Raw genomic sequence first — 9,735 nt, 5'->3', positions numbered from 1 at the left:
AACACATTGAACCCATCAAAGTACAGACCGATAACGTGCCTATCGAGTCTGTACAAAATACTGAGCAGCATAATTACCGCCAAAGTTTCTGCTCACTGCGAACAGCATCACATCATCGCAGAAGAGCAGAAAGGATGCAGGAAAAATACGCATGGCTGCAAAGACCAGGCCATCATCGACGCAGCCATAGTCGGCCAGGCGGTATATAACCAGCGGAACCTAAGTATGGCCTACATCGATTACAGGAAGGCTTATGACTCCATACCTCACTCGTTTCTCGTCCGGGTATTGGAGCTCTACAAAATTGATCCCGTCGTCGTTAGGTTCCTGCAGCATGCGATGAGGCAGTGGAGTACGTCTCTGCACCTCAGTGATGGGGAAAATGTGTTGCAGTCTAGAACGCTGCAGATAAAGAGGGGGATATTCCAAGGCGACTCTTTCAGCCCGCTTTGGTTTTGTCTGGCACTGAACCCCCTCAGTAGGACGCTCAATAGAAACGGTCATGGCTATAAAATAAGGTATGGCGACGGCGCCCACGAAGAAGTGACCCATACCTTCTACATGGATGATCTCAAGGTATACGCTGATTCACGTCAGCGTCTAGGTGTAGCTATCCGGGTTGTCGAAGACATAAGCAGGGACATCTGCATGGAGTTCGGCCTTGACAAGTGCCGATGTGTCCATCTGCTGAAAGGGCAGCTTACCGAATCCGGAGGTTACGAGGTCTATGACGGCGAGTTCATAAGAGACATGGTTCGTGGCGAATCCTATAAATATCTTGGATTCCGACAGCTCACCGGGATTCGCCACTCCGACATCAAGACGGAGCTGCGAGACAAGTTCTTGAGTCGAGTGAACTGTGTCCTGAGGACTTTCCTCAACGCGGGGAACAAGGTACGCGCGATCAACACATTCGCGGTTCCCCTGCTGACCTTCAGTTTTGGTGTAGTCAAATGGAGCAAAACTGACCTAGAGGACCTTCAGAGGAGGATGAGGAAAGCATTTAAAGAGGCCGGAATGCACCATCCTCAATCGGCACTGGAGAGAGTTTCACTGCCACGCAAAGAAGGGGGACTTGGAATAGTCGACATATCTGCACTGTGTGTTGCCCAGGTACGACAACTGCGCGAGTACTTCGCAGAACGCGCCAATCAAAACGCGCTATACCGGGCTGTCTGCGCCGCCGACAGAGGGTACAGCGCTCTGCACTTGGCGCAAGCGGAGTACCAACTCAACTGCAATCTGCAGACAGTGGAGGAGAAGATTGCAGCTTGGAAGCAGAAGGCAGTGCATGGTGCCCACCCCCATCAACTGGACCGGCCACACGTCGACAAGGCCGCATCTAATCTGTGGCTAACGCGTGGTGAACTCTCTTCAGTAGTAGAAGCCGACATGATAGCCATCCAGGACAGGATAATGCCGACGAGAAACTGCAGGCGGTACGTCTGGCATCAAGACGTTGATGACATTTGCCGGATGTGCCATCAACCAGCTGAAAACATAGAGCACATTATGGGAGGCTGTCCCGTTTTGGCCAACGCAGCCTACACCGAGCGCCACAACAACGTGGCCCGTATTGTTCATCGACAACTGGCGCTCCAATGTGCTCTACTGGAAGACAACGTACCAAACTACCGGTACCTGCCTGCACCTGTCCTGGAAAATGACCGTTTCAAGCTGTACTGGGATCGCACTGTTCTGACCGACCTCTCGATCCACCACAACCGCCCATATATGATGGTTTACGACAAGAGCGACCGCAAAGTCACCATCATCGATGTCGCTATTCCACTGAACCAGAATCTGGAGGAGACCCACGGTCGCAAAATCTGCAAGTACCGACCATTGGCCGTGGAGCTCAAGGAACTGTGGGGGCTAAGGGAGGTCCCAAGAATTGTTCCAGTCGTTCTCTCTGGAACTGGAATTATCCCGAAGACACTTCTGGAAGCGCTAAAGGTGTTGAACATGGAGAAGGAATTGGCCGGCATCCAAAAGTCGGTCATCCTTAGCACCTGCGCGATTGTCCGACAATTTCTCGGTCAGGACTGAAACAGCACGAGCATGCAGATACGTGCATTCCGCAGAACCTAGTCCCCCTTTGGCATTCAGAAGCCCGGGGGCAGGTGAAAATTCTGGCTAGGTTCGCCTAGTTAAGAAGTGAGATAAGTCTGCCAAAAAAAAAATGAGGTAAGCAAAATAATGTAAACGGTTCATATAAATTTTCCAAAATTTATATGGGTATTTTTTTCACGGAGGTGTAGGGAGGTTGTCGAAATCCTTCGAAAAGATACCAAGGTGTATGGACAGCCCCAAAAATGGAGATTAAGTGCATTAATTGATGACCAAGCTCTTGTATTCCTTTAAAAGTATTAAATACATCCTATTACATACTTTAATACATTTCATATTAGAGTAAATGATGTATTTTGACCAATCTGCATGTGTTTTAAAAAAAAATAAAAAAGAATCTGTTCGTTATCCATAAATTAAACTTTCGGTTTTACAGGAATGGCAAAAATGAAATGAATGAACAAGAGTTGGATTATACTGTACTATTTATTGTTTCCTGGAACATCTAACCTGTCGATCAATAGAGTTACATCGCCATCGATCTACTATCGTACTTATTGTTATGAATTTTCTTTGGCTGATGAATTTTCAACCGGAAATACAAGAACCGCCTTATTAGTTTCTTTTTTAAATCATGACATTCAATGGAATGTGTAGCTGGAATGTTTGCCAGTTGCGCTTCAATTACATCAAACGCGGTATCGTTTTCCATATTTTCCAACTCGCTTCTGAATACAATTTCCAGTTTCAAAAAAAAAAGATCAAGGTTGGTTCATTCACATATACCAATGCTTGACCTGTGAAATCTTTAGTAATGGTTAGTTTTGTGTAATCCGAGATAAATGGTTCAGTGGCTAAGCATTTTTCAACACTCTGTTGACAAACTGCGCCATGCTTTGTCACTTTATAAACGATCATTCCAGCAAGGTGATAGACCACATTCTTCTCATTGTCGTTAATTTCCTTCAATGCTGCCTGCGTGTCTATCTTAGCCAGTTCGTTTATAACAGGTACTTTCCGCTCCTCAATGGCTTTTTTCTCCTTCAATTGCTTCACGTTAGAGGGAAAGTTCAAAAGCCAATCTGTGTCGTCTGTCTCATAAGATGACCCGGAAACCACTGTCAAATACTGTGAAATGGTTAATGATTTTTGGAAGCATTTGAATTGCAAGGCGGTAGGTTTCTTCTGTCGTATTCGAATTTGAGAAAAGATATTCTCGACACAATCTTGAGTGAATCTCGCTGTAAATAGGAAGCTGTACCCTTTTACGTTCAAGAACATGTCTTGCAACCTGAGTATGGCATTCGTTGCTAGAATTATGGATGCCTGCCATGGTTTCCAATACCGTTTATGTCCTACCTCCACAGCGTAAATGAATTTCTTGAAAAAAATATAGAACTGCAGCGTCTCCTTATACTTTTGCGAATTTGCTAAAATATAAATAAAAAAAAATAGTTAATCTAAAACATACGAATTGGTCTAAGAAAAAGTAATTTCGTCCTCAAGACATAGTTTATAGATATAGGCTTGGAAACTAGTAAAAATTAGTATGCAGAGGTTTTTGGGACAGGGAAGATTCTTGTGATGGTTTGTGACCGGGGAGAACTAATCTAGCAAATTGAACCAAATGTGGTATGTGGGGGTTTTAGAAGGCAAGAAATTTTTCTATGCTGGTTTCAGACCCTCCCCCTCTCGAAGAGGGGGGGGGGACTCCCAAATGAAACAAATTTCTGCATAACTCTAGAACTAATCAAGCAAATTGAGCCAAATTTGGCATGTGGGTGTTTTAGGAGGCAAGAAATTCTTCTATGGTGGTTTCGTAACAAATTACGTATTTTGTGGATGACCCCTAGCCAAATTATTCTCTATATTAACTGAATCATTAAAAGTACTACAGAATCTTTGCTCACCTTTGCTCAAAGCCATTTTCATCGATCTATTTTTCGAGAGTTGAAACCATTGTGATAGTGTTTCTATGAAATATGCGGTTGGTAGAACTTCAGGTCGGTTTGCAGCATGGCTGTAGAATCGAAGTGCGGCCGAAACATTACGGTTTACAAATTTTTCAGAATTGATGACCTTCATCACATCAAAGTTGTTCCTTTTCTTTTCGAATTCTACATCCTCCGGTTTTAGATTATGGGCGACTTCAAGCATGTTTTGCTGTTCGTAGTGTACGAGATCGTGAAGGTGTTGAATATTGACTTCATTCGAACAGAACCCATTAGATGCCACTACATCCGGTGGTAGCCATAGCACTCCATTTTTAATCAATCCTTGAACAGCCGACTTGAAAACGTGGACTACGTCTGGAATGATTTCCAGTTTCCTCGACGAATCTGTTGGGTGCTCGATAGCCTCACTATTGAGCACTACATGTTTGTGGAATTTCAAACCCAGAGCGTTCCACTACTTTTTATTCTTTGGACCGCAGTCTGAGGTGAGAAAATGCACCTTACATCCAAATGACTCCACTTCCTGAATAATTTTGAAGATGATCTCTTTCAGATCATTATCCGGGATACTGTTGCCCGTGAAGTGATAACCGACGGTTTGCTTCCACCTGGCTCTCACTCCCACCAAAACAAACACAAGCGCATGAGTTGCCAGTCCAGATTGACCAGGGATGGTTATGTCACCATAGAACTGACTGGTAGACACACAAATGCTCATCGCTTCTTCAATGGACATCTCATCAAAAATGAGCCCACAGTCGAAATCTTCTGGAGGATGGAAGAGGATATTTACTCCGCTGGTGCTCGTAACCCTTCGTTCCGCACACGAATTTTGTCTTAAGGCTTTCTGTCACAGTCTCATTACTCCACTGCCCTGGTCGTTTTTTCTGGTACAAAAGCATGTCGACTTGATCGGAGTTAAATGTCCTTTTGAGAGCGTTTAGAGCCAGATCAGTAGTTTTCGCTTGTTGTGTAATCAAGTGCTCCTTTTGGTTGACAACTTTTTCAAGACCATGGCAGCGCTTCTTTAATTCGACTACTTCCCGGTTTACATTGTTCAAGTAACTGAAATGTTTTATTTACGAATCATAAGTCCAAATGAAACCCATTATGTACAAACTTTTACCTCTCATATTTCCTCTTTGTGCCAGCACAAACAGCTTGGTGTTCGTCATACGGGGAGCACTTTACTGGAGTCATATTTTCGAAGGACACCTCTGTGTTAACTGCCGAACCAGGTTCCTCAATGGTACTGCTCGCATTCGATACGTCCGCGCTCAGGTCATCTTCTCCGAGAGTAAAGTCGGCGATCTGTGGAACGCAATCGTACACTAGGACTGCCGTACGTCGCCGCATAATTCTTCCTTTGCCGGAAGCAAAATATACATCCTCCTGCAGAAAGTGAAACTGTTTTTCGCAAATATTTAGTTAGCTTCTTATGCTTCAACGATTTTTACTTACGCTGCACATGGGAATGGGAATCCACAGAACTTTTTCAATGCAACTTGCAGGTCTTCATCCGCTGGAAATCGAAAGAACCCGATGTTCTTGAATCCCGGTGTTGTTTTATTTGAGCAATATTTAGCAAAATATTGTTTCGAACAAATTCTTATGCTTTCGCACTAAAACTAAACGCAATAAACCACTAAACCGACGATCAAAGTACAACGAAAAGTAAACAAAAGCATCATTTCGCAAAAGCCACTTGAAGGCTTAAACTGAACCAGTGCTACCAGCTGTAAATTTCATTATTGCCAAAGACATTTATTTTGTTCGGGATAGAATGTCGTCACTCTCCTTATAGGCACTCTAGCTGTTTCCATCTGAATCGTCTCTGTCGTCTTGTTCTTAAAACATAAACACGAGGCATCTACAAAAAATAATAAAATAAGCAAAGAAAACTTTTTAAGTTAAACGGTTTCATTGTGATTAACCATAGCAATGCACTAAAAGCTAGAAAATAATTAGGCAAGTAGCAGTAGTAGGGGTTAAATTTCTATTAATACGGTACAGCGCTACAGACAAAGTTACAAAGTCACAAACATACTGTAGTGTTCACACCTTTAAATAACAGAAAATGTTACACCTATATTTAAATACCTTGATATTGTATAACGCCACAAGGGTATAAATGTCAAAGACAGAATAATAAACAGCGCTTAGATTTCTAAAATTCATTACGTAAAGACGTGTTTCAGTCGTTTCTCCCTCTCAACGCAACAATTGGCGACGAGGAATTTGAACCTTTTGTTTGCGAAGAAAAAAAAATTAGTGGGTTATATCTATGATATAACCGCAAGGTTCACGTGGAACTACCTGAGCTTAGCAATCATTCGTTTGTATTGATTAAATTCTTGATTGAATGAAACAGTTTCCAAATTCAATTGAGTTCAATACATTTGCTCTGTGAGTGAAAAAAATGAACAAATGCCATGTAAAGTCAATTCATTTATTGTGATTGATTGTTCTTCGTTACAAGTAAATTTAATGACGGACCTTTTACGTTTGGTATGATGACTAGAACAAAATATATGTACGGAAGAATTATCAAACGTTTGATGAACCAGCCTAAGGCTGAAAATCTTTCCAATAAAGACAACAACAAAATTATCAAGCGATTATTTTATTTTACATTTCCCTCTGGAGTTTACATCCCAAAAGTGTACATACTTCTCGAATCTCGAATTTGCTTGAAACTGGGAAGTTCATTCGCTTCTAGTGTCTGCACGATTTTCCCAGGTTCCTAAGTTTAGAAGATCATGTTAGGACAGACATATTTCACTCTGCACAAAGGCAAGCGAGGACAAAAGTACTCGGAGTTTGCATTTATTTGCAGAGCCGATTTCCCCAGAAACCTCGGTTTTGAAGTCTGTGTTAGGGAAACACATTCCAGTCGGAACAAAAATACCCCCGACTTGCATGAATTTGAAATACCGATTTCTCCAGGCACCTTGGTTTAGAAATCTCTATTAGGGAACACATTTCGGTGGGAACAAAAGCTCCCCCTACTTTCGTGTGTTCTTTTTCTTCGTTTTGGCTTTAAGAGGGTTTAAACTTTTCAGTTCACTCGCCTCTAGGCTCTTTCGTGTGCTTGCAATGCCGATTTCGCTGCTTGGTTTTAAAGTCTGTGTTAGGGAACATTTTTCGATGAGAACAAAAGTCCCCCTACTTTCATGTATTTGCAATGCCGATTTCCCCAAGGCTGCTTGGTTTTGATGGCTGTGTTAGGGAAACCGTAAATCGGGCCAATCAAAACGATGCACTAATATTTTACAGTTATTCAATTGTTTATCTAATGAAGAACAACATTTTGTTAGTTGCGATAGATGCGTAGAAATATTCCCTATCAAGTGATGCAAACATCTCTCCTATCCAGTACGAAATGTTCGAGCTATAAGCATTCGAAATCTTTCATTTTTTCCTGCATGTTCTGTGTTTAGGTTTTCATTTTACCCTCCATATATTCCGGTTAGACGTAGTCCCACGTCAAAAGTGACTTTTGTTCAAGTGCTTTTTTCCTATTTTTCGCTGATTTAGTTGAACTTAACCGAGTGTAACGAGTGAAAGGATTAGCCTGAAAAAGAAAAAAATAGTGGTTGCAGTGTTTTTTTTCCCCGAAAAGTGCTGCTGATAACTGGTGGTTGAAGCTTCCTTTTGTTCTCGTACAAAGCGATTGAAAAGAAAACCAGCACAAAGGAGCAGCCATTTTGTTCGGTGATTCCTGGATCTGGCACGCGGAGCACACGTATTTACGTATTTACTTTGGCCGACGGACCGTGATTTTATCGACGGGCAAAGGCTTGCAACAATCCAACTTCTCACGGACGGAGAGCTGAAGCAGATAGGAAACCAGGGTGATTCCAAAAACAGGTATTATTTTGTCGGTAAAAGCCGGATAGTGGTTGTGAATTTAATTTATTTTAATTAGAGATGAGTCAAGGAATGGCTTCTAGTATCGAACCGTATCGAAAGGGTACGTCGTTCGGGGACTGGGCAGACCGTTTGGCGTACACGTTTATTGCGAATGACGTGTCAGCAGTGAAACAAAAGTCCCATTTCATGAATCTTTGTGGCCCCTATGTGTACTCGCAGTTGAAATTACTTTATCAAAAAAATGCTTTAGATGCGGCAAGCTACGATGAAATCATCGTTAAACTTAAACAGAAAATAGATAGAACAGAACCGGATTTGGTTCAACGTTTTAGGTTTAGCCACCGAATTCAACAGCTCGATGAGTCGGCCGAGGATTTTGTCCAGGCAGTAAAACTGCAGGCGGAATTCTGCGGTTTCGGCGAATTCAAGAGTGTAGCTATTCAAGATAGGGTTCTCGCGGGACTCCGCGATGAAAATTTAAAGCAATTATTGCTAAAGGAGGAGAATTTGACAGTGGAAAAAATGGACAAGTTAATTACAACATGGAATATAGCCAAAAATAATGCACGTACACTTAACACCAATACAAATAGTAATTTTTCGGTTGGGTCACAATGGAACCAATATGGTCAGCAAGGTTATTACCCTCCAGCAGAACAAATAAATTATGTGAAGAGACCTATTCATCAGAGACTGGGGTTTCAGTCGTACAATGATTACAATAGAAATTCATATACACAAAGGAACAACAATAGACATAATGTGAATAATTTTCAACAAAATCGATATTCACAACGAATGAATGGGTACAACAATAATAGGAATTGTTACAGTAACACACAAAGAAACAATAATTTTGATAATGATAATTTTAAACGTAGTTATACTGATAAAATTTGTGATTATTGTGGGTTGAAAGGTCACATCAAGAAGAAATGTTTTTCCTTGAAAAATTTGAAGCGAGATGCAGCGAAATTTGTGGATACAGCTAAACCTGGGACGAGTGCGGAGAAACAGCTGGCTACATTAATGGACAAAATGACGACTACAGACAAAGACGATGACGATTACGAGGAATGGAACCCAGGTAAATTACAGTGCATGTCTGTGGAGTTTTTAAATAACATTAGTGAACCATGTTTAATAAATGTTTTGATAAATAATATTTTGATTCAAATGGAGGTGGATTGTGGATCAACAATAACACTTATGGGCAAAAGCCAATATTTTAACATTTTTAATAAATCCTTAAGCAAATGCAATAAGAAATTACAGGTGGTGAATGGCTCCAAGCTAAGAGTTGAAGGAGAAACAAATGTTTCAGTCCAACTGAATGGTATTAAACACAACTTGAAAATTCTTATTCTAGATTCTGACTTCAAATTTATCCCCTTATTTGGTAGAGACTGGTTGGATGTTTTTTTCCCTCAATGGAGGCAATACTTTTTCAATGATTTAAAGATAAATGACGAAATAAACAGCTTTAATACACTGAATAGTGGTAATTTTGTTGAGAAAATTAAAAAAGAATTCGCAGAAGTTTTTGTGAAAAATTTTTCGACGCCTATAAAGGGGTTTGAGGCGGAATTAGTATTGAAAACCAATGTTCCTATTTTCAAAAAGGCATACGATGTACCTTTCAGAATAAGGGATAAAGTTTTAGCGTATTTGGATAAACTGGAAAAAGTGAACGTTATAACTCCAGTAAAGATCAGTGAGTGGGCATCACCAGTGATTGTGGTTATGAAAAAGGATAACCAAATTAGACTTGTTATTGACTGTAAGGTTTCGATAAACAAGGTGTTGATACCAAATACATATCCTCTACCGTTGGCTA

The 9,735-nt window shown here is 41.1% G+C and overlaps 1 pseudogene; it reads right to left on the bottom strand.

Annotated features, from left to right (window-relative positions):
- Positions 1-2,596: 2,596 nt before the first annotated feature.
- LOC129778157 (uncharacterized) lies at positions 2,597-3,996 on the bottom strand (annotated as a pseudogene).
- Between the last annotated feature and the right edge of the window lie 5,739 nt (positions 3,997-9,735).

The sequence above is a fragment of the Toxorhynchites rutilus genome, chromosome 3 (genome assembly GCF_029784135.1).
Source record: "Toxorhynchites rutilus septentrionalis strain SRP chromosome 3, ASM2978413v1, whole genome shotgun sequence".
In the NCBI taxonomy this organism is placed as follows: Eukaryota; Metazoa; Arthropoda; class Insecta; order Diptera; family Culicidae; genus Toxorhynchites; species Toxorhynchites rutilus.
Note: the sequence above shows the minus strand (reverse complement) of the source record. Positions and strands in the feature narration are given on the sequence as shown.